The sequence below is a fragment of the Gorilla gorilla genome, chromosome 7 (genome assembly GCF_029281585.2).
Source record: "Gorilla gorilla gorilla isolate KB3781 chromosome 7, NHGRI_mGorGor1-v2.1_pri, whole genome shotgun sequence".
NCBI classification, from domain to species: Eukaryota; Metazoa; Chordata; class Mammalia; order Primates; family Hominidae; genus Gorilla; species Gorilla gorilla.
The window spans coordinates 21,995,521-22,020,404 of NC_073231.2; the positions used below are offsets into that span (position 1 = coordinate 21,995,521).

At 39.8% G+C, this 24,884-nt stretch overlaps 1 protein-coding gene and 1 long non-coding RNA gene across 5 annotated transcripts in view; one reads left to right on the top strand and one right to left on the bottom strand.

Annotated features, from left to right (window-relative positions):
* Positions 1-2,838, bottom strand: part of MTUS1 (microtubule associated scaffold protein 1) — a 161,371-nt gene extending 158,533 nt beyond the window's left edge. For 2 of the 4 annotated variants that reach the window (XM_055348840.2, XM_055348836.2), the window contains exon 1: positions 484-2,838. The gene's annotated coding sequence lies outside the window, so the exon portion shown is untranslated. Of the gene's footprint in view, positions 1-83; positions 314-483 lie in introns of those variants that run through there. The other 2 variants (XM_055348833.2, XM_055348841.2) reach the window with 2 other exon arrangements.
* Positions 286-22,594, top strand: LOC134759065 (uncharacterized). Its single transcript, XR_010134925.1, has 3 exons — positions 286-568; positions 7,972-8,717; positions 18,800-22,594. It is a non-coding gene; the product is annotated as an uncharacterized lncRNA (long non-coding RNA).
* Positions 22,595-24,884: the final 2,290 nt, after the last annotated feature.

Consider the following 24,884-nt stretch of genomic DNA (forward strand, 5'->3'; position numbering starts at 1 on the left):
CCGTCACCCTGAGCGGCGCGCTCGCCTGTCCCCTCCCCACCCCGGCCGCGGGGCAGCGGGAACAGATTCCAGCGCGCACTTACCCGCAGCTCCTTCAAGCGCTCCGGGAGCAAAGACGCAGAGGCGGGGAGGGCTGGCGCCCTTTGCACCACTGGCGGGGTCGCCGCGAACCCGCCCCGGAGGTCTCGGGGGCGGCGTCTGCACCTGGGGGCGCGCGGCGCGGCACCACCCCACGCCTGCGGCGGCTACCAGGCGGGACCCGGAGCCCCGGCCTCCCCGCCTCCCCGCCTCCGGGGCCGCCCGGGGGTGGAGCAGGGCGGGGAGTTCGGGAAACTTGTAAATAGCCGAACTCGGGCCTCCCGCCCCAACCCGGGGCGGCTCCTTCCGAAGGCTCCCCTCCAGCAACTCGCTGCGGGAGACCAAGGCCAGCCGCCGTCCCAGGGGACGGCCCTCGGGGAACCTCAATGACGTGCGAGGCCGTACCTCGGGGCGTTGGACTCCGCTTGGCCGCTCCCGCCCTCCGCTCGCGCTCTCGGGTCCCAATCCCGACGCTCCGCGCGCTCCCGGGGTAAGTGCGGACGCGCCCCACGCCCCGCGGCGCCCGCCCGGGACAGCGCTGCACCTGTTGCCACGTGCGACGCGGGGCTCCGCGGCTGCCACTGCCGCCGGCGCACCTGGCTGCACCGCGCGTCCTGGGACTACGCTCGTCCCCGCAGGAGCCCGGGGTTCCGCCGCACCCAGCGCTGGGGCCCAGGCCGGGCCGCGGTAGGTGGGGGATCTGACTCCTGCTTGCCTCTGGCCACCTGCAGGCCGAGGGGCCTCGCACCGCGGGGCGTATAGAAGGTGGGAAGGTTGCAGAATTATCAGGACGGAAGCTTGCAAGGAAGGAGTCGTGACTGTCTCTTAGAAGGGCTGATTCGCAGTCTGTATTATCTTCATGCTTCTAGCAAGTTTACTAGCAAGTGTGTATTAAAGGTTAAAGAAAGTAGCTTTCCAGCTGTTAGAGCTTGAGATACAACGTGGAAAGGAGTCTAGAACCCCAGGGAGATAAACTAGGCTCGACCTACTTTTCTCTAAACACAAACATAGTCCTTGCTGTTTGCTAAACTGAGCAAATTTCATCCACAGCTGTCTTAGGTCCATAAAATATTTTCTTCTATAAAGCATATTTTTAATAGAAAACTTGTCCGAAGATGCTATTCTGCCTATGAGAGATGTCACATTGCTGAACCATGAAATGTCAGACAACCTGAGAACAAAATTTTAATATTTCCTTTTTAATTACCTGGATTGTGGTTTGCTAAAAGCTTTTAAAGTGAAGTGAACTTTTTTGGAGAATAGACGTAAGGACTCTGTATTTCACAGTTTTCTATACCATGAATATTAGAATAACTGACAGATGTCTTGTCACTGATAGTTGTAAAGACTTTTCATATGTACAATGATCCATTATTTCCTGACTACAAAACCCAGGGGTATATAGGTCAGATTATCTCCATTATTCAAATGAGGAATTGAAGCTCAGAAAGGTCAAGTGACTAGCACAAGGTCACACAGCCAGTGAGGGCTAGTGCAAACCCAGCCAGCCTAACTCCTAATCTTCTTTTTTAATTCCATTACATAATGACACCTCTCATTTGCTTCAGAAATCCCTGTTGTAAAGATAGATGCAACTAGCATGATCCGTGTTGTTAGGAAAGGCAGGTGATTAATTTTAAATAGATATAGTATTTAACACCACCAGATGAGTCTCCCTCTGAAAAAGCACACAAAAACAAAACAAAACGCTGACATAGTTTCCGCAAGTCACGAGGCAATTTTGCTAATTAGCAACAAGCCTCCATCCCTAAGCAGAATAGTTCTTGTGTGAAACATATCATTTAATCTTTATAACCCTGATGTGACCTAGATGATTTGGTCTAAACCCCACAATCCTATTGTATGGCTTAGTTATATCTATAAATATAGAACCTGTTTTACTTCATTTTTGTGTCAGGTGGTTTGAAGGGGGAAAAATACAATGCTCTGCTAAGTAATTAGAGCTACTTATGCAGGTATTGGGGAATCTGAAACTTAGCCTCTAATTGTCTCCACATAAAAACAGAAGTTAACTTCTAGGGACATCTTCAGGGACTCCTCAAGGCAAATATTCATGAAATGGGGCCTATTGGCTTTTCTTTTCATCTTGGTTCTGGGCATGTTGCCATGTTCCTGATCTCTGAACTCTGATGCTGACCTGCTACAGACTCCAGGAGCAATATTAAGGATAAAATAATAACTCACAGAACTTTGTGGCTCTTTATTCTAAAAAAAAAAAAAAAAGGTGGCTCAATTTTTTTTCCTCCATGAGAAAATGCAAATTGCAACTGTATTGAGAAACCATTTTTTCACTTATCAGATTGTCAAAGATTAGAAAGTTTGATAATCACAGTGTTGGTAGAAGTGTAGACTAGCAGTCACAATGAAAATGTAAATGTAAATTATAATGACCTCCGCAGGGGGAAGGTCAGGATACCTAACGATATTGCAACTATACATATAAGAGTTTATCTTGGCCCTGCGTGGTGGCACAGTGACTCATGCCTGCAATCCCAGCACTTGGGGAGGCCGAGGCGGGCAGATCACCTGAGGTCAGGAGTTCGAGACCAGCCTGGCCAACATGGTGAAACCCTGTCTCAACTAAAAATACAAAAATTAGCCAGACATGATAGCAGGCGCCTGTAATCCCAGCTACTTGGGAGGCTGAGGCAGGAGAATCCCTTGAACCTGGAAAGCGAAGTTTGCAGTGAGCCGAGATTGTGACACTGCACTGCAGCCTGGGCAACGCACCACGACTCTGTCTCAAAAAAAAAAAAAAAAGAGTTTATCTTACAACACACAGGAGAAATGGTATGTATCTACAACCTTGTTTATTTCAGCATTGTTTATAATAAGATATATTTCAAATACAAATATTCTTTAGTAAAGGACTGATAAGTCATGATACAGGCATAAAATGAAATCCTATGAAAGCTTTTAAAAAGAATGAGAAAGTTCTTTGTACTTTTATGAGATGATCTTCAATCTATGTCATGTGCATTTTTTAACACAAAACAATTACCTAATAGTATGCTACAATTTCTACTAAAAAGGAGGAAATTATACAAACTTGTATAGATACATATATAGATATGTTTGTATAAGCATAAACTAAGCATAAGCCACCAGGCATGGTGGCTTCCACCTTTAATCCCAGCTATTTGGGAAGTCTAAGGGGGAGGATAATTTGAACCCAAGAGTTTGAGACCTGCCAGGGTAACTTAGACCCTGTCTGTATAAAAAATACAAAAATTAGCTGGGCATGGTGACATGCGCTTATAGTCCCAGCTACTCTGGAGGCTGAGGTGGGAGGATGGTTTGAGTCCAAGAGGTTGAGGCCATTGTGAGCCATGATTGTGCCACTGCATTGCAAGCTGGTGACAGAGCAAGACCCTGTGTCAGAAGAAAACAAAACAAAAACCCATAAAATATCTGGAGAGATATACCAGAAGCAGATAACATTGGTTGTGTCTTGAGATGGGAGTTGGATAGTTAAATGGCAGCATTACAAGGGAAATTTGTTACTAAATACAAGTTTGTACTTTTTTTGGATTTGGAGCCATATAAATAACAGAACCCATTCTAATATTTTAAAATGTTTTACCACATGAAGTTTTGCCATCAGGAATGACTAAGTTTCTCTGTGAACGAATTTCACTTATAGATAAAATAAATGATTGGCCAGGCATGGTGCCGAGGTGGGTGTATCACCTGAGGTTCAGAGTTCGACAGCAGCCTGACCAACGTGGAGAAACCCCGTCTCTACTAAAAATACAAAAATTAGCGGGGGCGTGGTGGGGCATGCCTGTAATCCCAGCTACTAGGGAGGATGAGGCGGGAGAATCGCTTGAACCTGGGAGGCGGAGGTTGCGGTAAGCAGAGATCTCGCCATTGCACTCCAGCCTGGGCAACAAGAGCGAAACTCTGTCTCAAAAAAAAAAAATGTTCAATAGATGCTTTTGACCCTATTTCTTCTCTAGTTTGTCTAAAAAAGACAACTTTGGTACATAAAACTCTAACACGAGTGTGGTGAAAACGATGAATTAGCAAATTGTAAATTCCTTGCAATTTGATTAGCAGTGACATCTCCCTTGGGTAGGGCTTACAGCTAACTTTCCCAAAGTTGCATTCAATCAGAAATGAAAAAAGTATTCCAGGCCTTAATTCTCAAGGGGAACTCCATTGAGTCATTGCCTTTGTTCCCAATCCGGGTACCTTTTTCTTTATTTATGTTTCCTTATGGCACCATCTCACTGAGAAGGGAGTTGAACATCTTTAAAAGACAGGAACAGTACATTTTAAAAATAAATATTTCAAAGTGTAAGTATTTTTAGTATAAAATGGTATTCCCGGAAAAGCATACAGGTAATAGTAAACATACTATTGAGCAACAAATTAAAACACTGAGCTTCTTGAGACCCAGGTACCCCAACCGCTTACATAATTGTCATTTTCAAAAGAGGCTGATAGTTTCTCAAAGGAAGAAAAACTTTTCCTAGCACTGAATTTTAAGAAAAATTTTTGTCACTCATTTTCAATTCAAGACTACAAAATGGAAAATGACAATATACTATTAAAATACCATAAGGAACTTCATGTGGCTATTTTTCATAGTGACTGTGAATAAAACGAAGTTGTTTTCTTCTTCTTCTTTTTTTTTTTAATAGAGATGGGGTCTCACTATGTTGCCCATCGTGGTCTTGAACTCCTGGGCTCAAGCATTTCTCCAGACTTGGCCTCCCAAAGTGCTGGGATTACAGGCGTGAGCCACTGTGCCTGGCCAAAAAAACAAAAGTATTGTAATAAAACTCAACTTGAGGAAGTTACTCACCCAGACAGGGACCGGTCTTATAACAGCATAATGAGATCAAGGATTGGCTGTAAATAGAAGTGTGTAAAGACGGCAGCTTCTTCAGATATACTTCTGAAAGTCAAATATGCTCATGGTAAAACGTGAACATCTCCACAAATCCCTTACCGCAGAGGTAAACACAGTTGCTTTATACAACATTCCAGAAATTTTCTAGTGAGCACTCATTAGACAGGTGCTGAAGCATTGTCAGAAGTTGCGGTAATCTCTGGCAAAGTCCCAGAATGCTGGAATTTTGTGATACTTTCGATGACCTTTTCTTTGTTTTTGTGAAGAGAATGTGTATATTACACATAGTCATATGATTTTTTTTTTTTTTTTTTTTGTGACAGAGTTTCGCTCTTGTTGCCCAGACTGGAGGGCAATGGCGCGATCTCGGCTCACCACAACCTCTACCTCCCAGGTTCAAGCAATTCTCCTGCCTCAGCCTCCCAAATAACTGGGACTACAGGCATGCACCACCATGCCCAGCTATTTTGTATTTTTAGTAGAGATTGAGTTTCTCCATGTTGGTCAGGCTGGTCTCGAACTCCCACCCTCAGGTAATCTACCCGCCTTGGCCTCCCAAAGTGCTGGGATTACAGGCGTGAGCCGCCATGCCCGGCCTATGACTTTTAATTCTTGTGTCCAAAGATGGTGAGACATGTGTGGTAAGATACCCAAACTGACCAGCTGTAGCAATGGCTACATAACAAGAAAGAGAGAACGTGAGAGCAGTAAATGGCCCTGATTTATTTACCAATAACTCCCAGGTTCTTGATTATCTATTTTTTTTCTCAGTGGACTTGAAGACCCAACTGGACTCTCCTCTTTTTTCTTTTCTTTTCTTTCTTTCTTTTTTTTTTTTTTTCTTTTGAGACGGTATCTAGCTCTGTCACCCAGGCCGGAGTGCAGTGGCACGATCTCGGCTCACTGCAACCTCTCCCACCCAGGTTCAAGTGATTCTTCTGCTTCAGCCTCCCAGGTAGCTGGGATTACAGGCGCCCGCCACCACACCCAGCTAATTTTTGTATTTTCAGTAGAGACAGGGTTTTACTGTGTTGGCCAGGCTGGTCTCGAACTCCTGACCTCATGATGCACCTGCCTCAGCCTCCCAAAGTGCTGAGATTCCAAGTGTGAGCCACTGCGCCTGGCCTTCTTTTTTATTTTATTGGGACAGGATCTCACTCTGTCAACCAAGCTGGAGTGCAGAGGTGCCATGATGGCTCAACCACAGCCTCGACCTCCTGGGCTCAGTTGATCTTCCCAAGTAGCAGGCAATGCGGTCATGTGCCACCATGCCCAGCTACTTTTTGTATTTTTTTATAGAGATGGGATTTCACCATGTTGCTCAGGCTGGTGGCCAACTTCTTAGCTCAAGTTATCTGCCCACCTCGGCCTTCCAAAGTGCTGGGATTACAGGCATGAGCCACTGCACCTGGCCCTGGACTGTCTTCTTAATGCCCCAGAAGGTGACTAGCAGAATAGAAATGTTCTTATGCTGGCCGGGCACAGTGGCTCACACCTTGTCATCCCAGCACTTTGGGAGGCTGAGGCAGGTGGATCATGAGGTCAGGAGATCAAGACCATCCTGGCTAACATGGTGAAACCCCATTTCTACTAAAAATACAAAAAATTAGCTGGGCATGGTGGAGGGCACCTGTAGTCCCAGCTACTAGGGAAGCTAAGGGAGGAGAATGGCGTGAACCCGGGAGGCAGAGCTTGCAGTGAGCTGAGATCATGCCACTGCACTCCAGCCTGGGCGACAGAGCTAGACTCCATCTCAAAAGAAAAAAAAAAAAAAGTTCTTATGGCAAAATCTGAAGATTTTTAAGTATCTCAAGAAAGGAGTTTTTTGTTGCAAGTTCAAAGCAGTAGAAAAAATGAAGAAATATAGCTTCCTCTTATCAAAATGACCTGCAGAAGTTTGAAAAACTCTTCCATCTCCCTATCCCATGGAAGGCATCTTCAACAGTCCTGTTCCATTTATAGACTGTGTAGAAGGAACAGTTCTTAAAACATGATGCCAAAATTATTCTAGTTCACACACAAACAAGTTGTCCTGTAATTCTGCTGTGGGCATCCTCATATTAGGAAGAAATTAAGAAAAATATAGTACCACCAGTTTGTTATGCAACCACTTTGAAAATGTTTACTTTGCTTAAAATGTCATGGCTAAAGAAACTACTCGTCTGCATAATCCGCTCTTGACAGTGATTCATAACTGTGTGACATTTGGGCTTGGTCAGGCTTTACTCCAGTCAGATTGAGTCTTTCCTTAAAAAGGGGATATATTTTCAATTTCAAAGTATTTACTGCTTCATGACAAATATTAATAACAAGTCTGTGGCTTTGAGGCCTCATACCTTTGAGACTACCACAGTCTACTTACCTTTTTTTTTTTTTTTACTTAGACCTTTTGAATTTGCTTTTAATTTATACCCCTGGCCTTGTTCTCTTGACCAAATAAAAGCCCTAAGAGAGCTTCCACTGCCAGCAGCCTTCCAATTTGCTCTGTTCCCCCTTGGGCCCTGTTGATTGCGCCCAGTGATCACCTAAAAAGAGTGCAAAGAGTCAGGAAGCCTTGTGGGTTCAGTCTGTCTGTGCTGACACCAGGCCACATCCAGGCCTGATGTACTAACTGATCTCCAGTTCATTCCTTTTGCAATTTTTGGCCTTGATTCATAGTTCCTGATTCTTGATTGGCTCTGAAATCCTCCCCATTTTCAAAAGGGATGCAGTCAAGCAGGCCAAAGCGCTCCATGTTCTAACAAATGTTTGCAAATCATAATAATGTAGGAAGAGAACCATAAACTAAATGAACAGCAGGCATTAGCCCTCATGCTGTCACATAATCATTCCTCAAAATATAATCATGCTTCTAAACATGGGCTGGCAATTCAGGAAAGGGCCACTGAAAATATTAGCCTTGTTCTTTTCTCTGTAGAGTGAGCACAGACTATTCCTAAACCACATTGCATTATGCCAACATTGTAAATTAATGCCTGATTGGTTACCTAAAAGTAAGACAATCTTACTTTTAGGCATCTAGAACACTGAGAAATCCAGGATGGACACTTAACACTACCAAAGATTGATCTATTTTGGGTAAGTATACTTCTGATCTCTTTTTGAGGACTGTATTAGTCCGTTTTCACACTGCTATAAAGAACTGCCTGAGGCTGGGTAATTTATAAAGGAAAGAGTTTTCATTGACTCAGAGTTCTGCATGGCTGGGGAGGCCTCAGGAAACTTAACAGTTATGGCAGAAGGCAAAGGAGAAGCAGGTACCTTCTTTACAAGGCGGCAGAAGAGACAGAGAGGGCAGGGGAAACTGCCATTTTTAAGCTATCAGATCTTGTCAGAACTCCGTCACTATCACGAGAACAGCATGAGGGAAACTGCCCCCATGACCCAATCACCTCCCACCATCCCCCGCTCAACACGTGGGGATGACAATTCAAGATGGAATTGTGTGGGGACACAGAGCCAAACCATATCAAGTACCTACAAAATTATGGTGACTCTTCACTAATTTGCCAACTGATTATCTGCAAATCTTAAATAGAGAATAAAACACAAAAATATCATTATCCCTCCAGAACTGAGGACGCAAATTGGATTTAGAAGACTTAGCTTTGACACCTAGATATGTTTTCATTGATTTGACCTAACTTGATCTCAGTTTCTCTTTTATAGAATTAGTTCTTTAGATCAGAGGTCCCCAACCCCGGGACTGCGGACTGCCACTGGTCTTTGGCCTGTCAGGCACCCGGCCACACAGCTGGAGGTGAGCGGCATCAAGCAAGCATTACCACCTGGGCTCCAACTCTAGTCAGATCAATGGTGGCATTACATTCTCATAGGAGTGTGAACCCTATTGTCAACTGCACATACAAGGGATCTAGGTAACATGCTCCTTATGAAAATCTAACTAATGCCTGATGATCTGAGCTGAAACAGTTTAGGCCAAAACCAACCCTCCTGCACCCCATTTTGTCTTCCAAGACAAAAGATTATTCAAGGTTACTATGAACACCTTTATGTGGACAAACTAGAAAACCTAGAGGAGATGGATGAATTCCTGGAAATATACAACCCTCCTATATTAAACCAGAAATAAAAATAAATCAGAAACTGAGCAGAACAATAACAAGTAGTGAGGCTGAAACAGTAATAAGAAAAATTGCCAAGAAAAAATCATCGAGGACCAGATGGATTCACAGCTGAATTCTATCAGACATTCAAAGAAGAACTGGTACCAATGCTATTGAAACTATTCCAAAAGATAGAATAAAGCCAGTATTACCCTAATACCAAACCCAGGAACGGACATAACAAAAAAAGAAAACTACAGACCAATATCCCTGATGAATGTAGGTGCAAAAAATCCTCAACAAAAGGATTCTCAACAAAATACTAGCTAACCAAATACAATAGTATATCAAAAAGATAATACACCATGATCAAGTTGGTTTCGTAGCAGGAACGCAGGGATGGTTTAACACATACAGGTCAGTAAATGTGATACACCACATGTGGTTGTCTTATGAAAGTTTTTGTCAAGTAGATGCTTCAGGAAGTGCTCATGGAAACAATATTCCCTGAATTTTTGCACAGTGATTACATTTTGTATGCTGCCTTTATCTTGGAAAGCTACTGAGTCACATTTTGTTTCATTGAATATGTTAAATATGTTACTCCATTTTTCTTCTATCTAAATCATTGCTGTTAAAAAAATTTGATGGCAAATCTGATTTTTTTTCCTTTATAAGTGGATTTTTTTTTGCCTGGAAGCCCAAAATAATTTTTTCCCCTTTAAAATGTGTAATTTTGGTGGGATGATCACTTGAGCTCAGGAGGTCAAGGCTGCAGTGAGCTGTGATCACACCACTGCACTTCAGCCTGGGGGTCAGAGAGAGACACTGTCTTGAAAAATATATTTTTTTAACTACTAATTTCATTATAATAAGTTTTGGTGTTACTAGTCTTGGGTCAATTTTTCCAGGTATGTAGTATAACCTTTCACTATGTAGCTTCAAATACATATATTGTTAATTTGAAGAAAATGTTCTTGATTATAGTTTTTTGGTAGTCCTTCTGTGCCTTGCTTTGGTTTTTCTTCTTGAGAAACTCTTGTTAAACATATTTTTGTATATCTTTTTTGCCTGTCTCTAAGTTTGTTTCTTTCTCTCAAGCCCTTTTTATTACTTTCCTTCAATTAAAAAAATTTTTTTCTCTTTCATCTTCTCTTCTTAAGGTATTCTCTGTGTTTATTTATTCTTCCATTACTTTCAGTTTAGTTTTTTAGTTTTTTTTTTTTTTAAAGAGATGGGGTCTCACTTGTTGCTTAGGCTGGTCTTGAACTATTGGGTTCTTGAACTGCTGGGTTCAGAGGATCCTCCCGCCTCAGCCTCTCAAAGTGCTGGGGTTACAGGCATGAGCCACTGCACCCAGCCTAGTCTCTGTTTTTGACTAGTGTTTCTACGTCTTTTTCCTTGGCCTAGTGTCCGTTTTTGACTATTGTTTCTACGTCTTTTTCCTTGGCCTAGTCTCTGTTTTTGACTATTGTTTCTACATCTTTTTCCTAAGTATATCTATCACCTCATTTCTGATATTTCCCAATTCTCATTTTCCTTTTTTTTCATATCTTGGATGATTTCTTTAATGCCTTCTAGCACACATTGAAATAATAAGTAATGGTTTGCATCTGTTCTGTAGGTATGTCTTTTTAGCATCTTTGGCATTGTCTGTAGGGATGTTTTTCAGTTTCTTCTCTTTTTTCCTGACAGTAATTTTGTATGAGATTTAATCTTGGTATTTTTTTGCTCATTTAAAAAAATATGAAATAATTTTCTTAAACTTTCAGGAGGAGGTAGGATTTGGGAAAGCATTTCCAATTTCACAACCTGATTGCTCTCTTTTTTTGTTGTATTTGTGTGGTGGTTAAAACTATGGGGGCTTACTTTTTTTTTTTTTTTTTTTTTTTTTGACGGATCTCGCTCTGTCGCCCAGGCTGGAATGCAGTGGCGTGATCTCGGCTCACTGCAAGCTCTGCCTCCCAGGTTCACGCCATTCTGCCTCAGCCTCCTGAGTAGCTGGGACTACAAGTGCCCGCCACCACGCCCGGCTAATTTTTTGTATTTTTAGTGGAAACGGGGTTTCACCTGTGTTAGCCAGGATGGTCTCGATCTCCTGACCTTGTGATCCGCCCACCTCAGCCTCCCAAAGTGCTGGGATTACAGGCATGAGCCACCACGCCCGGCAATCGCGGCTTATTTTCTGAGATGGTCAGACTCTGTTTTCTTTCCTTGCTTTCATCTGGACCCCGTCTTTCCTTGGTCTCTATCGTCCCAGTTCCGTACAATAAGCATTCTTTTCCAAGAAGTTTCTTCTCTGTGCAGTGCTTGTCCAGGAGTGGAAATTTGGGTGGTTAGTTTTGAACATTCATTGTGCCCGTCAGACACTTTGCATTCCCCTGACTTTGGAGTGTGCAAAACTTTTTCCAGTTTCAGCTGCTGTTCCCAAGTGGAACCTCCAAGCTTTCCAGCAATTGCCTGCTTGCTGTTTTGAGATTATCAGATTTATCAGTGTCTTATGACTTCCCTCCACTTTCTATTATACAGTTGCTGATACCACCTAGCCCTTGTATCTGTCTATGACTTTCCTCAATTCCTTATGTTCTAGGGTTCGTGGAGACACTTCATCACCTAATTTTGTTATAGATGTTCTCCACAGGTTTTTTATTTTATCTTTTGTCCTTTGTCTATATTTGCGGCAGAATTTTAAGGTTAAAAAATGATGACCCCCGGATACAGGTGACCATTGTAAGAGTACAAGGAAAATATCCCCTTTGTCCTCTGAAGATTTGCTTAAAAATCAACTCATAAAAGTCAGATTAATTGGAGTAAAGGTATATAAATTTTATTAACGTGTACATGACAGCCTTTAGAATAAAGACCCAAAGATATAGAGAAAATTATCTTTTTTTGTTTGTTTTTGTTTGAGACAGGGTCTTTCTGTCACCCAGACTGGAGTGCAGTGGTGCAATCACAACTCACTGCAGCCTCGACCTCCTGGACTCAAGGGATTTTCCCACCTCAGCCTCCCAAGTAGCTGGGACCACAGGAATGAACAACCTACTGATTATTTTATTTTTGGTAGAGACAGGGTCTAGCTATGTTGCCCAGGCTGGTCTCGAGTTCCTGGGCTCAAAGGATTCCCCCACCTCAGCCTCCTGAAGTGCTGGGATTATAGGCATGAGTCCTCGAACCCAGCCTGGAAATTATTTTTATGTTTAGGTTCAATAAAGTATGGACAACCATGTAGAAATATAACTGGACAAAAAGGGTCCGATCTAATGTTAATAGACAAAGTAGGGAAACCCAGGAAGGCCTGGGTTAAACAGTAAGCTTAGACAGTAAGGCCTGTGTATTAGTCTGTTCTCATGCTGCTAATAAAAACATACCCGAGACTGGGAAATTTGTAAGGAAAGAGGTTTAATGGACTCACAGTTTCACATGGCTGGGGAGGCCTCACAATCATGGCAGAAGGCAAAAGAGAAGCAAAGGCATGTCTTACATGGCAGCAGGCAAGAGAGGTTGTGCAGGGGAACTCCCATTTATAAAACCGAGTTTTATTCACTACCACAAAAACATTATGGGGAAACTGCCCCCATGATTCAATTATCTCAACCTGGCCCCACTCTTGACACATGGGGATTATTACAATTCAAGGTGAGATACGGGTGAGGACACAGCCAGCCCGTATCAGCCCATGTGTCTCTCTGAGTATGTATTTTTTTCTTTTGCACGTAGGGCAGGACCCTCTCTAGAATGGGGATCGTATGGCCTATAATTAAATAAGGTAGCTCAGATAATTTTTTTATGACCAGGTTTTACACAGAAAGGTGCAGGGAAAATTAGAGTAATATTTTCAGGTTTTTTATGGCTGGCTTTGGGGCAAAGAGGTTCTCATTTGTATGACCCACCTTGGGGAAGAGGGATTCTAGTTTCTATGGCAAGCCTTGAAGCAGAAAGGGACCTTAGTCTTAGACCAGTCTTAGTCTTAGACAAGAAGACATGAGAAAATTAGAAAAAAAAATTTTACTTCTAAGACTATTTTGGAGGCCTTTATTTTGGGGGTGTGTTTTGAGTCCAAACACCATCAAATAGATCTTGGTAGCCACCAGCTATGTATGGTGAGTACTCCTGGACAGCACCAAGCATGAAATGCTCAAACAGGTTGGCAGAAGTCCCTGTGAATGCTAAGAGGGTGCCATAGAGAGGAAAAAAGAGCAGAAGGCAACCAGCTTTTATTTGAGATCTATGTGCCAGATATTTTGCTAGTAGCTTCCACATATATTATTTCATTTGATTTAATCTAATAATCACCCCCATCTTCTGAAGTAGAATCTTCAGGTCTTCCTGAGTCCTATGCTCATTCAACATGGAATTGTGAGAAACTTAATCTCCCTGATGGAATAGGAATCAGTTAAAGTGCAACAGAGTAGAGGCACCTGAGTCAGCACTAATGAACCTCGTGAAGTCCTTTAGTGTTTGTCAAAACTACTGTAAAGATACTACCTGAGACTAGGTAATTTATAAAGGAAAGAGGTTTAATTAACTCACAGTTCTGCATGGCTGTGGAGGCCTCAGGAAACCTACAGTCATGGTGGAAGGGGAAGCAGGCATGTCTTACATGGCGGCAGGCAAGAGAGAAGTAAGTGCAACCAGGGGAAATGCCATCATATCTCATGAGAGCTCACTCACTCTCATGAGAACAGCTTGGAGGAAACCACCTCCATGAGCCGATCACCTCCCACCAGGTTCTTCCCTTAACACCTGGGGATGACAATTCAAGATGAGATTTAGGTGGGGACACAAAAGCCTAACCACATCAATATTTATCATGGATTCAAAGATTTCTTGATTAAAATTATGAGATATTAAGATTAATTATGATGATTATAAAAATAATACCAAACCTTGATTATGTACCATGCACGATTTTAGTCATTTTACACTTTACATGTATTAATTGTTTAAATATTCATAACAATTCTATTAGGTAGATATTATTATTGCATTCTTCTTCTTTTTCTTTTTTAAGAGACAGGTATTGCTATGTTGCCCAGGCTGCTGCTGGCCTCAAAGCCCTGGACTCATGTGATCCTCCCACCTTGGCCTTCTGAGTAGCTGGGACTATAGTCATGTGCCATGTGCCCAGCAGGTAGATACTATTATATTCATTTTATAAGTGATGAAGTTGAAACCCAGTCTAGTTATAAATATGCCCAGTGTCACGAAGCTAATAAATAACAGGATTAGGATTGAAATCCAGGTCAGTCTGACCTTGAACCACCAAATACACTGCCTTCTTATAACTCAGCTCTTTGGAGTTCTACATTTGATTTACTTTTGTCTTTCAACCCCAGATGTATAGTTCAAAAATAATATATAACTTTAAAAATAAAGATAATTTTTAATGAAAAGAACCAGAATGAATTGTATAATATGTTGTTAAAAAAATCTTTTGGCCAGGTGTGATGGCTCACGGCAGTAATCCCAACACTTTGGGAGGCCAAGGTGGGCAGATCACGAGGTCAGGAAATCGAGACCATCCTGGCCAACATGATGAAACCCCGTCTCTACTAAAATACAAAAAATTAGCCGGGCATGATGGTGCACACCTGTAGTCCCAGCTACTCAGGAGGCTGAGGCAGGGGAATCACTGAAACCCGGGAGGCAGAGGTTGCAGTAAGCCAAGATGGCACCACTGCACTCCAGCCTGGTGACAGAGCAAAACTCCGTCTAAAAAAAAAAAGGAAAAAAAAACTCTTAATGAAGAAATACAAGTCAGAAACACTTGAGCCAATTTACTTAAAAAACAGAAACATACAGAGGGTACTTCTACGACCACTATCACTAAACAGAGAATGTAGAAAGATTTAAGTGTGTTTTACATGTTACATGGTTGCATACTTAAAATGTCAGCAGAATCAAACAAAAAATAGTTACACACAACTAGAAGACAGAATTTACTGTATCAATAATACATTAAATAACCTAGCAATAAAATTAACTTGAAACAGATGTGTTTCTTAAAAAAATTGATTGAAGGGACAAAGATTTCCTGACAAAGATGCCAAAAGCAATTGCAACAAAAGCAAAAACTGACAAACAGTATCTAATTAAACTAAAGTGCTTCTACACAGAAAAAGAAACTGTCATCAGAGTGAACAGACAACCTACGGAATGGGAGAAAAATTTTGCAATCTATTCATCTGACAGGGTCTAATGTCCAGAGTCTACGAGGAATTTAAACAATTTACAAGAAAAAAATGAACAATCACATTAAAAAGTGTGCAAAGGACATGAACAGACACTTCTCAGAAGACGTACATGCAGCCAACAAACATAAGAAAAAAAGCTCAACATATTGATTATTAGAGAAATGCAAATCAAAACCGCAATGAGACACCATCTCACACCAGTCAGAATGGCTATTATTAAAAAGTCAAAAAACAACAGATGCTGGAGAGGATGTGGAGAAATAGGAAGGCTTTTACACTGTTGGTGGGAGTGTAAATTAGTTCAACCATTGTGGAAGACAGTGTGGTGATTCCTCAAAGACTTAAAGGCAGAAATATCATTTGATTCAGCAATCCTATTATTGGGTATATACCCAAAGGAATAGAAATTATTCTTTTACAAAGATACGTGCATGTGTAAAAATAAATAAATAAAAAGATACGTGTACACATATGTTCATTGTGGCACTATTCACGATAGCAAAGACATAGAATCAACCTGGACGCCCATCAACAATAGACTGGATAAAGGGAATGTGGTATATATACACCATGGAGTACTATGCAGCCATAAAAAGGAATGAGAACATGTCCTTTGCAGGGGCATGAATGGAGGTGGAAGCCATTATCCTCAGCAAACTAACACAGGAACAGAAAGCCAGTCACCGCAAGTTCTCACTTATAAGAGGGAGCTGAACCACGAGAACACATAGACACATGGACGGTAACAACACACACGGGCCTCTCCAAGAAGGTGGGATGGTGGGAGAGAGAACATCAGGAAGAATAGCTAATGGATGCTGGGCTTAATACCTAAGGGATGGGTTGATCTATGCAGGTCTGTGTAGCAAACTACCACGGCACACATTTACTTATATAACAAACGTGCACATCCTGCACAGGTATTCAGAACTTAAAAGTTGAAGAAAAATAAGTTGATTAAATTCTAATGGAAAAAAAGCTAAACATACCTAAATAACTATGCTACATTCTTTTTTAGAGAGATTAAATAAGACATCAATTAAAAATGTTTAATATATAAATTTATTGCAGTTATAAATTCCTGTGAGAACCAATAGTGAAAAATAAATGGATGACATTATCAAAACATTTTCATTGGGAATAAGGATGAACTCAGCAAACTTGGAAAACTGAACACACTGCAACAATGATCAAAATCTTATGGTCTTGGGTTATTACAGTTGGAAAAAAGAATCCAACCTATAGGGCAAGGGAAAACCACATAATAAATTGTCTTCCAAATAGTTGGCTAACAGGCTGGGAAAAAATCATGTTAGATACGTAAATACATGGAAACAAACAGTATAATAAATTCCAGCTGTATCAAAAAGTAAAAGCACTTTTTAAAAAACGGAAGTGGTTTATCTATTTCATATGAGAAAAAGAACATGCATTTTTATTTTCTTTTTTGAGACAGTGTCTCACTCTGTTGCCCACGTTGGATTGCAGTGGTGTGATCATGGCTCACTGCAACCTCAGTCCCCCGGGGTCAAGCAATCCTCCCATCTCAGCCTCCCAAGTACCTGTGACTACAGGCATGCGTCACCATGCCTTGCTAGTTTCTTAATTGTTTGTGGAGACACAGTCTCACTATGTTGCCCAACCTGGAGAACATGCATTTCTAGTCACTGCAGAAAACAAAGGTTGTTACCAGAAGCAGGGGTGATTAATTGAACAGATTTAAATTTTTTAACTTTCATGCGACAAAATGTAAAATAAAAATGCTATAAAGAAAACTTTCTAGTATAGAATAGATATATTACAAATATAACGTGGTAATAGCTTTCTCCCAAAATATATGAAAAAATAAATGATTATGTAAGTTGATAACCACTTTCCACTTGATGAATGGACAGTTTGCAGTTAGGAACATTTAGACTACATCATTGTATTTTTAAAAATCACAGTTTTATTAAAAAATGAAAATAAAGGTTAATTAAACTCACATGAAGACTCTCGTACAGATGCATTAAACTGGACGACATTTTTTATTTTTTATTTTATTATTATTTTTTTTGAGACGGAGCCTCGCTCTGTCACCCAGGCTGGAGTGCAATGATGCGATCTTGGCTCACTGCAACCTCTGCCTCCCGGGTTCAAGCGATTTTCTTGCCTCAGCCTCCCAAGTAGCTGGGTTTAGAGGCACCTGCCACCACACCCGGCCTGTTTTTGTATTTTTAGTAGAGATGGGGTTTCACCATGTTGTCCAGGCTGGTCTCAAACTCCTGACCTCAGGTGATCCACCCTCCTCAGCCTCTGAAACTGCTAGGATTACAGGCTTGAACCACTGCGCCCAGCCTAGAAGACATTTTTTAGCTTGTAAAACTGAACCTGGACAAGTCTTTGGGAGGAAGGCAGACGTATATTTTGTATGTTAATGGTAGAAATGTAAAATGGTTACATATTTCTGGGGGGTAATCTATAACATGCTCTTTGACTTATTACCCATTCCTTCCCCTGAGAAAGGAAAACTAACTTATAAAGCAATTTTCATTGCAGCCTTACCTATAATGGGGAAAATTAGCTTCAGTTCAAATGCCCAATAGTATTAACATGTTTAAGTAAACCATGGTGTATTACCATATACAAATTAAAATGACAAGGAAATGGAGGATGTAATACATAGATATGTTTATGTGAAACAAGGTGAAGTAAACAACTTGAACCCATGATCACTTTATACAATTATATAGACATATATAAATGTAGGCCAGGTGCAGTGGCTCACATCTGTAATCCCAGCACTTTGGGAGGCCAAGGCAGGTGAATTGCTTGAGTCCAGTAGTTCCAGACAAGCCTGGGCAACATGGTGAAACCCTGTCTCTGCAAAAAATACAAACAAAATTAGCCAGGTATGGTGGCACAAGCCTGTAGTCTCAGCTACGTGGGAGGCTGAGGCAGGAGGATCGACTGAGGTTGAGGCTGCAGTGAGCCATGATCACACCACTGCACTCTAGTCTGGGCTACTGAGTAAGACCCAGACATTTATATTTCTTTTTCCAGGTATTATATATATATATATATATATATATATATATATGTATGTGTATATATGTATATATATATATTTACTGGTTTGTCTCATATATATACACATATATATAATATACATAATGAATATTATGTATGTTATATAATATACATAATGAATATTATATATATTATATAATATACATAATGAATATTATATATGTTATATAATATACATAATGAATATTATATATGTATATACATATGTATACATAACATATACGTATATATAACATATATAACATATAATATACGTATATTATATGTTATATTATATAACATATAATATACGTATATTATATATGTATATATGTACATATATGTTTATATGTGTACATATATGTATATGTATATATCTACACACATATATACATATATAATATATATGTATATATATATGACAGCATCAGTCTTAATAGCTTAGATGATTTCTATTTGCTAATTGCTTTAATTGACCTCCAAATTCTGGTCCTTACATCTCATGTCTACATCTCCATTCATTTCTCCAGTGTGAAAAAAAAGGAAAAAACTGAAAATCTCAAGAGGATTCCAGGAAATCAAAACAATGAATTATTGAATAAAGAGTTTGAAAGAGAAAATAGATGCATACTGAAAAAAGAATTTTGTTTAGTGAGATAGATGTAATAATGAAGGCATGTTGATAACGGGGGAGCTATGTATATATGAGGGGAGAGATATGTTGGAAATCTCTGTATCTTCCTCTCAATCTTGCTGTGATCCTAAAACTGCTCTAAAAAATATTTTGAGAAGGAATAATGATGTAGTAAACATGTTCTGTTATTTAAAAAGAGAGACTTTTCATAGCCGCCTCCCTCCCCCTCTACACACACACAGAGTCCTGTCCGTCTTCATTCCCTTACTCAATAATTTGTACAGACACAACCACTGGGCTCCAGTAATCCTAAAGTTTCTAGAAAATCAAGCACAGAAAAAGGTTAAAACCCTGAAGGAATAAAAGAATTCCTTTGCATCCATTGCATTTCTCAGGAAGTGAACTAACAAATTCACTGCTTTTAAATGAGGAAATTTTCTCAATGAAATTGATTCCAAACCTTCGTTAGGTCAACTGTTCCCAGACTTCTTAGCTGGTGCCTGATCTGACTATGCCTTATCTTTAGTACAGAAACCAAGGTGAATGACCTTTAAAAAACATATTAGACTGTTGACGTGTCTTCTATGTTGTACTCTAGGTAAAAACGATAAACCAGGAAAAAGAAAGTAAAATTCAACCTTAGGTTCATGGATCCAGAGTGGATAATTATGAGTCTGTAGTATCTACATGCATGTGATGAGGTTCAAGGACAATAACCATAAAGCAAAGACTTAAAAAGTTTTATCATTAGAATAATTGTAATTCACTTGATCTCTCAATGTAACAAAATACTTCGGTCTACTGTCTCAAGCCATTATTATGTCTTACGCTCAGCATATTGGTTTGTCTACCATTAAATATTTATTTTCTACAGTGCTTTCTGGAAGGCAAACAAAGCAGCCACTCTGCTACTTTATATTGATTCCTGAGTTGTCCTTAGGAAACGCTTTCAGGAAGTTTAATAGGTTTGAAAGATATTTAGACCTGTGACTGGCAAATATACTTCCTTCTTTTTATTTCAATAAGAGAGTACTAGAACTTAGATCTTTATTGTTTAATCTAGTCAGTGCTGTCACTGTCAATCAAGTTCTCAAATGACACTTGTTCTGAGCTGTAACTGATCTATTCAGAAGAATATGAAAATAGTAAAGACGGCAACTATGCATGTTTTTACCGGACACGATTTTAATTGCTTTAAAATGAAGTTATGCAACCAACGAGGAGTGGAGCTTTTGGAGTGGCCTGAAGCTAAAGGTTTCAGGTGTATTTTTGCTTTCTTTGAAGAAAGAACTAAATCATTTTATTTAATAAAAAGGCCGTTTATCAAGAATTACTTAAAGCTGTTTTAAACTCGAGTTTACAATTTATAGAATATGTTCAAGCAGCCTCAGTGCCCTTTTAATTGGATGGTTTTCACAGATTTATCCAATTTGAGATTTATCCAGTGAGAATTCCCTTTGTTCAAGTATGTATGTCTTCTCTTCCATAAAGCAGATTCAAATGAAAGAGTGCAATCTGATATATCAGACATGTCAGTTATACATTTGATGTGGTAAATTTATAAGAGAGGCCAATTATTGTTATGAAAAAATACAATGAAATACATGATAGTCATTTACTGTTTTTATAACTAATCTAAAAGTATTTACTAAAAAGAAACTATTTCTTTTCATATGTACTTTACTTTTTACTTTAACCCTTCATATGTCCTTTAAATAAAGAGAAGAAAAAAAGTCATTTATATTTATCCACATATTTTCTATTTCAGGTGTCCTGATTCATTCTTGTAGATCCAAGTTACCATCTGTTATTATTTTCTTTGTCACCTGAAGAATTTTCAGACCTATTTCTTCCTATATGTAGCATGTATAGATACTCTAAAAAGTCCATTATATGATGTATAAAACAAAGCATACAATGTAGTCTCTGCCCTAATTATTTGTAATTTATATAAAACCTTTTGTTATTTTTTATTTTTAATTTTTTATTTTATTTTATTTTGTTTTATGTTTTTGAGATAGAGTCTTGCTCTGTTGCCCAGACTGGAGTGCAATAGCGTGGTCTTGGCTCACTGCAACCTCTGCCTCCCAGGCTCAAGTGATTCTCCTGCCTCAGCTTCTCCAATAGCTGGGATTACAGGCAGCACCACCATGCCTGGCTAATTTTTGTATTCTTAGTAGAAACGGGGTTCACCTTGTTGGCGAGGCTGGTCTTGAACTCCTGACCTCAGGTAATCTGTCCGCCTTGGCCTCCCAAACTGTTGGGATTACAGATGTGAGCCACTGCACCCAGCCTAATTGGTTATTTTATTATTTAGACTCCACATATCAATTTTCTTACTATGGCGATATGAAATAGCAATTAACCTTGAAATATCATTTATTTTTCCCTATTACTACATTTCCCTTAAGAACTACAATAAATTATTTTACTTAAAAACATTGTCCTTAACGTACCATGAGCTAATCATTCAAGAATTGTGACTAAATTATCTAAATTATTTCAGTGTAATCACCTGAGGTTCTAGGTAAGCCCTCCTTCTCATTCTCTGCTTCACACATGCCAACGATTAAAAGATCAGATTATCAGCCAGGCGCGGTGGCTCATGCCTGTAATCCCAGCACTTTGGGAGGCCGAGGTGGGTGGATCAGGAGGTCAGGAGTTCCAGACCAGCCTGGCCAACACAGTGAAACCCCCGTCTCTACTGAAAATACAAAAAAAATTAGCTGAGTGTGGTGGCAGTCACCTGTACTCCCAGCTACTCAGGAGGCTGAGGCAGAAGAATCACTTGAACTTGCAGTGAGCTGAGAATACGCCATTGCACTCCAGTCCGAGCAACAGTGCGAGACTCTGTCTCAAAAAAAAAAAAAAAAAGATCACATTATCTTTAAGTAAAAAAAAGTAGTCAACTGGAGTTCCACTTTTGGTAATGGTAGGGTAGCTGGCATCAAACTAGATCTCCTGCAGATCAAAATTATATACTGTGAAAAAAATGTAAATAATGTCTATCTGAAGGCACTGGAGGGTGTCTAGAAGCAGGCAGAAATAAGAACGGAATCCTTTAAAGAAGGGAACTATATATGGTTTTTCAGTTGAGGATACTCCCCAGACCTTGTGGTAGAAAGAAGCTAGAACTGAAGCTAAAACCACAATTTTAATTGCTTGAAGAGTTAAAGGACAGAATTTGGGACTGCCAGTATAGCTGGATTATGAGGAGAGAAATTTCAGAAAGATGGTAGCCACAGATATGGGAGCCTCTAAATCCATGTGTAAACTCTCTACACACATTCCTGCAGATCTCTGAACTGTGTGTTGTGTAGGAGACTCCAAGGAACCCAACCAGGAGGCTGAAAAACTGAGTAGAGATTTCAGCTAATGCCTTAACAAGGGAGAAAAAATTTGGGGTTTGAGTCCAGCTAGGTAACTGCCTGCTAAAACAAAACTCAACACTCAGCCAAAAAATAAGAAAATCAAGAGTATGTAAAATGTATCATCAAATGCACCAGATGCAATCAAAACTTACTAGACATGCATGCAAAGAAACAGCATATCTCTTGACCCAGAGTCAAGAAAAATTCAATCAATAGAAATCTATCCCAATATGTCTCAGATGTTGGAATTAACAGAAAAGATCTTTTTAAAACTGTTTTAAATATATTTAAGATCTTAAAAGATAATATCAGTGGAAAAATAGAAAGAACCAAAGTAAATTCTAGAATGAAAAAATATAATAACTAAGTCTTTAAAATGGGCTTAACAGCAGATTGGAAACAGTAAAAGAAAAGATTAGTGAATTAAAAAAAAAAAGATCAACAGAAATCTCTAATCTGAAAAACAGAGAAGAAAAAGAAATTGAGAAAAGTGAGTAAAGGATCTATGAAGAAACAACAAACATATGAACACAGATATACTTAGAGTCCCAGAAAGAGAGGAGGTAGAAAACGGGGCAGAAAAATATTTGAAAAATCAGCCAGGTGTGGTGGCTCATGCTTGTAATCCCAGCACTTTGGGAGGCCGAGGTGGGTGGATCACCTGAGGTCAGGAGTTCAAGACTAGCCTGGCCAAGATGGTGAAACCCCATCTCCACTAAAAATAGAAAAATTAACTGGGCATGGTGGCACACACCTGTAATCCCAGCTACCCAGGAGGCTGAGGCAGGAGAATCAGTTGAACCCGGGAGACAGAGGTTGCAGTGAACCAAGATCATGCCACTGCACTCCAGCCGCGGTGATAAAGCAAGACTGTGTCTCGAAAAAAATAATAATAAAAGAAAAATATTTGAAACATTGTGGCCAAAAATTTCCCAAAATTTGGTGAAAATATAATTGTACAGATCTAAGAAGTTCAACAAACATAAGCAGAAAGAAAAATACCAAAAATTATGCCTAGATACATCATAGTAAAATAATTTTTTAAAAAAGACAAACAAAATCTTGAAAATGTCCATAGGTAAACTACACATGAGAAAAAGGGGACTGATTAATCAAATTTTGACAAGTCAAGAGAAATAATAGATTCCAGGAGACAATGGAATTACATCTCTCAGGTGCTGAAAGAAAAGACTGTCCATCCAATTCCACATCCAATGAAAATGTCCCTCAAAAATGAAAGAGAAGGGCCGGTCGCAGTGGCTCATGCCTGTAATCCCAGCACTTTGGGAGTCCAAGGCCGGCGGATCATGAGGTCAGGAGATTGAGACCACAGTGAAACCCCGTCTCTACTAAAAATACAAAAAAAATTAGCCGGGCGTGGTGGCGGGCGCCTGCAGTCCCTGCTACTCGGGAGGCAGAGGCAGGAGAATGGCATGAACCCAGGAGGTGGAGCTTGCAGTGAGCCGAGATCATGCCACTGCACTCCAGCCTGGGCGACAGAGCCAGACTCCATCTCAAAAAAGAAAGAAAAAAAAAAACGAAAGAGAAGTAAACACATTCTCAAATAATGAAAGTGAGAGAATGAATCACCAACCAACACACACTACAAGAAATACTATGGAAGATTCTTAAGGTGACAAAGGAAATAATAGCAGATGGTAACTTGGATCTGCAAGAATGAATAAAGACCACCAGAAATGGTAAACATATGGATATATATAAATGGGTACATTTTTTCTTCTCTTATTTAAAGGACATATGAAGGGTTAAAGTAAAAATTATCACACTGTTTTGTAAAGTTTACAAAATAAGCAGATGTAATATACATGATAAAATAGCACAAAAATTGGGCAAATAAAATTATGCAGTTGCAAGACATATTTTACATGTAATGATGTAATATTAACTTTAAGCAGATTGTACTAAAATTAAGGATGTATACTGCAATCTCTAGAATCACCACTAAAAAATGATGTAAAGAAGTAGAACTAAAAATTCAGGGGCCAGGTATGGTGGCTTATACCTATTATCTCAGCACTTTGGGAGGCCGAGGTGGAAGGATCACTGGAGGTCAAGAGTTCAACACCAGCCTAGGCAACAAAGAAAGACTCCATCTCTACAAAAATTTAAAATTAAAAAAAAATAGTTGGGTGCAGTGGCATGTACCTGTAGTCTTAGTTGCTTAGGAGGCTGAGACAGGAGGATCACTTGAGCCCAGGACTTCAAGGCTACAGTGAGCTATCTATCATTGCACCACTACACTCCAGCCTGGGCTGGGTGACAGAGTGAGACTCTAAAGAAAAAAAAACCAATAGAGAATTGAAATGAAATACTAAAATACTGTATTAACATAAAAGAAGGCACAAAAAGAGGAGCAGAGAAACAAATATCAGACTGGACAAATAAGAAACAAATAACAAAATGATAGCCCTAAATCCAAAAGTATTTATAATTATACTATATGTAAGTTAAAATGTAGAGATTGTCAGAATGAATTTAAAAAAGCAAGAATCAAAGATATGCTGTCTACAAGAGATGCACTTTAATTGTAAAACACAAATAGTTTGAAAGTAAATGAATAGAAAGGATATACCATGTAAACAGAAACCA